At 47.0% G+C, this 6,350-nt stretch overlaps 1 protein-coding gene across 1 annotated transcript in view; it reads left to right on the forward strand.

Annotated features, from left to right (window-relative positions):
- LOC102030590 (leucine-rich repeat-containing protein 37A3-like) overlaps nucleotides 1–6,350 on the forward strand; it is a gene marked incomplete in the record, with an annotated part of 60,473 nt that overhangs the window by 22,228 nt on the left and 31,895 nt on the right. The window contains 2 exon segments of the mRNA XM_013519242.1: nucleotides 4,399–4,470; nucleotides 5,423–5,494.

Consider the following 6,350-nt stretch of genomic DNA (forward strand, 5'->3'; position numbering starts at 1 on the left):
CAGAACAGGAAGATGATGAAGGCCCAGAGGCCCCTCTGGAGACTATAGGTGAAATTCAACCATTTCAGGAAGTAACAGTCCGACCTCCAGGCCAGGATCTAGATCCTGATCACAACTTATCTACTGTGACAGTTAGGCCTGTGGATATAGAACGTACTGTGACTTCAGAGCCTACCAGGGAGGCTGAATCTTTTCTAGCCCTGCAGGAAACCCTCTCTCAGCCTCTCAGTTTTCCTGTAGAGGCTGAACTTCCTCATGAGCAGGAACAGCCAGCTCAACCTTCTGAGGTTGCTGAGGAGGTTGAATCTTCTGGGGACCAGCTGGTAGCTCCAGCTCAGCCTGAAAAGTTTCTCGAGGAAGACAAACCTCCTGTCCAGGAAGATGATGAAGCTCCAGAGGCCCCTCTGGAGACTATAGGTGAGAGTCCATCACACCAGAAAGTAACAATTTCAGCTCCAGGTCACCATCAAGCTAAGCATTCACACTTACCCAAGTTGACAGTGACATCTCCAGACCTACAACTCACCATAACACCAGAACCCACTGCAGAGGTGGGAACTTCCCTAACCCAGCATGAGGCTATAGCTCAACACTCAGTTCCACTGGATGACATGGAACCTCCTGTGGCCCTGAAGGAGGCCCCAACTTTGCCTCCAAAGCCCTCTGAAGAACTTGAAGCCTTCCAACAGGAGGTTCCAGCTTCATCTTCAGAACCTCTTCAGGATGAGCAAGCTTCTCCCAGCCAGCCAGAGACCAGGGGAGGGAATCTCCAGGCTCCCGAGAAGGGTGAGCCTTCCTCAACCCAGCAGGAGAGCGTGGAATATCTGCAAACCCCTGAAGAGGATGCACCTCTGCCTCCAGAGCTCCCTCATGAAGTCACAGCTCAGCTTCCAGAAGATCACAGGAGAACAGTTTCTCCTCTAGTTAATGATCAAGTTCAGCCTCCAATATTGGACAGTGTCATTGCGGCACCTCCAGAAGTGACTAATGAGATTGAAATTGAAAATTCACCTGAACAGGGGGCCCAAGCTCAGTCCTCAGTGACCCCTGAGCCGTTTGGATCTTTTACCGACAAGGAAGAAGGTCCAACTGAGTGGCTCAGTGCTGCCGTGAAGGATGAACCTTTTCCATCCCACAGCAGGGTCCCAGCTCAGCCTGCAGAGCTTCCTGAGGAGCATTCTCCGCACCAGCAGGACAGCTCTGTTCTGTCCCTGAACTCCACTGCAGAAGTTTCACTTGGATCAGTCCCGCAACAGCTCCCAGATCAGCCTTGGAGACCTTCTGTGAGTGCTACTGTTGCTTTTAAATGGAGAGGAAGCATAACATTTTCAGACCAATCTTCAGTGTCGGCAGAGGACACAGAACCAGTTCCAGTCCTCCAGGAGGCTGCAGCCCCACTTTCAGGGTCACCTAATGAGATGGAAACTTCTCCAGCTCAGCAGGTGATGCCACCTCAGCCTGTAGAACTCCCTGAGGGGAGATCCCTGCCAGTGCTGCCGCCAGCCCCATCTCCATCTCCAGAGCCTCCTGAGGAGGTAGAGCTTTCTCCAACTCAAGCAGTGGACCTACCTCAGTATCCAGCTGAGCCACCCAATGAAAGTGTGGCTCACGCTCCAGTCCATTATGCGATGACATTTCCACCATCACCTCAGGATCAAGTTCTCCTGCCACCATTGCCCAGTGTCATGTCCCATCCTCCCAACTTGGAAGTCACCATCACTCCAGAAACCACTGCAGAGGATAAATCTATAGCTCTTTCTCCAAGGCACCCTGAGATGATGCTTCCCTACCAAAACCCGATACGAGGCACGGCTGGACATCTGGACCCAGAGCTCACCAGGACTCCACCATCAACTACTGAAGCTAGACCTTCTCCAACTGTTCAGGAGACCTCCTCCCAGCCCCCAGACCCAGCGAAGGAGGCTGTCACTCAGACTCTAGCACCTCGTGAGATAAGTGTTCAAACACCAAGTCAAGGCCCTACTCAGCATCCAGCATCAGCTGGGATCACAGGCCAACCTTTGGACCGGGAGCTGACCACAGCTACAGTGCCCACCACGGAGGCCACACTCTCTGTAGCCCCACAGAAGTCTACAGATCCCGCTGCAATGTACCCTAGGGTGATGCTTCCACCCCCAGACCATGTTGCGACTCAGCTTCAAAATCTGACTCCAGTCACAACTGGACTTTTGGACCCAAAACTCACCAGAACTCCACAAAGTACTACAAAAGCTAGACCTTCTCCAACTGTCCTGAAGACCCCTTCTCAGCCTCCAGAACCACATATGGAGACTCTAACTCAAACTCCAGGGTCTACTGAGATGACAGTTTCAACTCCTGGTCAGAAGGCGGCTCAGAATTCAACATCACCCAGGGTCACAGGCCAACCTTCAGATGTGGATCACACCACCACTGCCGTGCCCACCGCAGAGGCCACACACACTGTAGCCCCACAGAAGTCTACAGCTCCTCCTGCAATACACCCTGGGGTGGTGCTTCCACCCCTAGACCATTTTTCAGGTCAGCTTCCAAACCTGACTCGAGCCATAATTGGACTTTTGGGTGCAGAACTCAGCAGAACTCCACAACATACTACAAAAGGTAGACCTTCTCCAACTGCCCGGGACACCCCCTCTCAGCCTCCAGAACCACATATGGAGACTCTGACTCAAACTCCAGGGTCTCCTGAGATGACAGTTCCAACTGCTGGTCAGAAGCCAGCTCAGAATTCAGCATCACCCAGGGTCACAGATCAACCTTCAGACGTGGATCACACCACCCCTGCCATGCCTACTGCAGAGGCCACACACACTGTAGCTCTGCAGGAGTCTACCCCAGACCAGGTTTCAGCTCAGTATCAAAGCCTGACTGAAGTCACCACTCAACCTTCAGAGAAGAAGGCTTTAAGTGTGCAAAAGGAACAGAGTACCGTGACACACATGGACATATGTGAGCTCTGTTCCTGCCAAGAGCAGACCCTGTCATGCACTGGCCTCAGCCCAACACAGAGGCTGCAGCAAGTTCCTGCCTTAGAGCCCAGGGTCTACAACACCATCTTCACCATCTTGTAAGATTCCCCTTCCTCCTCTGTGGGCCCTGCTCCGCCTGGCGTGGCCACCCTTCCTCTAGGTCTCCCTGGGCCAGCCTCCCTTGCAGCCACAAGGATGGACTTCCTGCTCCTACCCTTTCCTCACCCTGGTCTCCTTTCTCTTGTGCTCCTTTCCAAGTCTTTTCTTTGCAGCTGCCCTCTGCTTTTCCATGTCCACTTTGACTTAGCCCCATCACATCATTGCCTGACCCTCCCACTTTCCTTCACACACTTTACAACTCCTCCCACTGCTGATGACAGAACCCAGCAGTTAAGAGTGGATCATCAGCTGGGCCTCGCCCAGAGGGGAGAGTTCTTGCCCAGCACGTGCACAGCCTTGGGTTCCATCCCTAGCATAGAAAAAGAAAGAAGAGCACCAAAGACAGAGGAAGAGAAGACTAGGGAACCAGACTGCCTATTTTTGAACCCAGTGGTTTATCTCTTTATTGTGTTACCTTGGGTGGATAGTGGCTTCTGTGACTCAGTTTCCTCATCTATAAAATGGGAATTGTGAAAGTTGCCATTTCCTAGGCTGGTGAGACTTTGAATAGAAGAATGAATAGATGGCACGCACCCACCACAGCCTGACACCTACATGAGACCTAGCTATTTATATTATTTTTCAGTCCTTCAGTGATGCCAGGTTCATGTTTGTTCTTGGCTTAGTATATATGGCATCCATTTCATGCCCAATCCAGGGCTAAGTACAGGGGCGGCCGTAGGATTACTCTGTCTCCAGAATATGAAGCTTACAGATCGGAACCAAAAGGAAAGGCATCGAAGGGGAGTGGTGAGGTGATGCACGCCTATCATCCCAGCACTCTGGGAGGCTGAGACAGGAAGATTACAAGATCAGGATCAGCCTGGGCAGTTTAGTTAGTGAGGCTCTGTCTCAAAACAAGAATTAAAATGGGAAAAAAAATTCAAAGGTGGAGGTGGTAGGGGAGCTGTATAAGTAAGTGCTGAAGAGGGTGCAGGCCATGCCTGCTGTCCTTGGTCAGAATCAAGTCACAAGGTGAAGGTGACTGGTTACTTGGAGCCTGAGCATTGGCTATGATTGTCAGCCACTTCCATTGCAAGTGCTTGGCTGGTGTTACCTGCCCCGGAGCTTGGTCAGAGAGGTTCAGAGAAGCTTTTGTGGAGAAGCCTCATCATCATGCCAGGGGGACCCACGTGCTTTCTTTTTGTGAAAACTGGGAAGCTGGTAGCCCAGGATATCACAAAGTATTTTCTTTCTGTGTTTGAATATCCCCTACAGGTAACCATGATTCTTTTACATATTCTGTTCATTCTTTTCCTATTCATTACAGGAATCTCCAAGGAAATTCTATTTCTTACCTTGATAAGGATATTTGGACAACATACCAGTGGGCTGAGAAACTGTGAGTAAGGGGATTGAAAAATCTGCATTGTAGTAAGCTTGTTGGTCCAGAATTTTGATCTTAGTACCTTCCTCTTCTGTATCCCAAATCAATCTCTATGGTTTGAAATTCTGATTATTGTGAAAAGGAAATTTCATGAGTGCTCAGTGGTAGCATACTTTTCTGGCATGACTGAGGTTCTGGGTTCCATACCCTACATTATAGCAAAAATAGAGAAATAACTCCTGTGGATTCTCCTTGAAATAAGAAACAATTTATGTTTATCATCTGTTATACAAATAAACCTGACTGAGAATGATTAAAAATGATTATATTCTTAATGGGTGAAAGTGAGATAGCAGTAAAGTGAGATTTCCCTGTGTGCCCTGATTCCCCATCCCTGAAGGAGCCACTGCTGAGTTTGATATATACCTTTGCAGACCCTCCCCAAGTATTTGCCTACATACATGTTTACATATGTCAGAACAGTTGTGTCCAGTGCCTGTCTGATCTTTCTATCTAAATGGCAGCATCCTACAATGTGAATCTTTCACTTCAGATGTGTCAGGGTTCTCTCCTTCCGCATGTGTAGACCATTGGTCACCCTGTACATTTACACTCCTGCATAATATTCCACAGGATGTATCCATCATGGTGGATTTAACAATTCCCTATGACCAATGCTCAGAATGTGTCCAATTTTCCTGTTTACCTGTGTGGATGCAATGATCATCCCTGTGTGTGCCTGTCTGTGAACCTTGTGAACCACTCTGTAGAATAGAGATCTAGAAGTGGGATTGTTGTGGTGACAACTGTTGCAAACATTAAACTTTAATTCCCCCAAAAGACATTGTGCCAGCTTACAAACTGGGTGCCAGAATATGAAAGAATTCATTTCCTCATACTTTGTAACTGCTATACATTTTCTCTTTTTCACAAAATTTGATCTAGAAATAACCTTTCCATCTTTCAGAAATCTCAGTGAAAATTCCCTGACTGAATTACGAAAAGATTCCTTTAAAGGCCTCCTGTCCCTCCGGTATTTGTAAGTTGGCTAGTTCATCATACTTACTGATGAGTTATGGGTTATCCATTAAAAGAGTACGGAGCTCAAGTCAGACACTCTGCAAAGTCTCCTCCAGCAGTAAAATTGCAGCGGTGGGAATCTATAGATCTCAGCATATCTCTACCATCATATGTTGCCTGCTCATTTTAAGTTTTTAAATTGCATAGATCAGATTCAAGTGGGAAAGACACCACGTACAGAGGAGGAGTGGCAACAAGACCTGGATGCTTATTGACACCCACGCCTGTTTGATAAGTGCCCATCTGCCCTCTGCTTTGCTCACATTTAGTCTGTGGCCCATGGAGCAAAACGTATCCATGGCCTATTTTTTATCTAGCCCATAAGTCAAGGATGGTATTAAATCCTTAAAAGGCTATGAATGAAAAAGGCCACTGTATGTGGCCTGAAATGGAGAAATATTTACTATCTGGCATTTATAAGAAAGTTGGATTAGTAGAACAAATAGAGTTAACTTCAAGAGAAGAAAATTTAAACCATTCAAACTTATATTCAATGCCATTAAGCCAGAAAGTTTTGATAATTTAATCTGAATTATGCTAACACTTCAACACTGAATAATTAACTAGGCAGATAAATTAAATAAATAATAATATCAGATGATTAAGCTACCAGAAGAAGAAAATTAAGAAGATTAAGATTAAGAAGAAGATTAAGAAGAAGATTAAGCTTCAGAAGAAGAAAAGAATTTCAGTGCAGGAATTGTTCATACCCATGTTCAAAAGAGATATCAGAAATGATGATTAAGTGGTATAGCTAGACATTTTCATACTCAGTAAACATATGATAAATGCCCCTAACTTTTCACTAATATATA

Source organism: Chinchilla lanigera, unplaced genomic scaffold (assembly GCF_000276665.1).
Source record: "Chinchilla lanigera isolate Chin_1 unplaced genomic scaffold, ChiLan1.0 scaffold00050, whole genome shotgun sequence".
Lineage (NCBI taxonomy): Eukaryota > Metazoa > Chordata > Mammalia > Rodentia > Chinchillidae > Chinchilla > Chinchilla lanigera.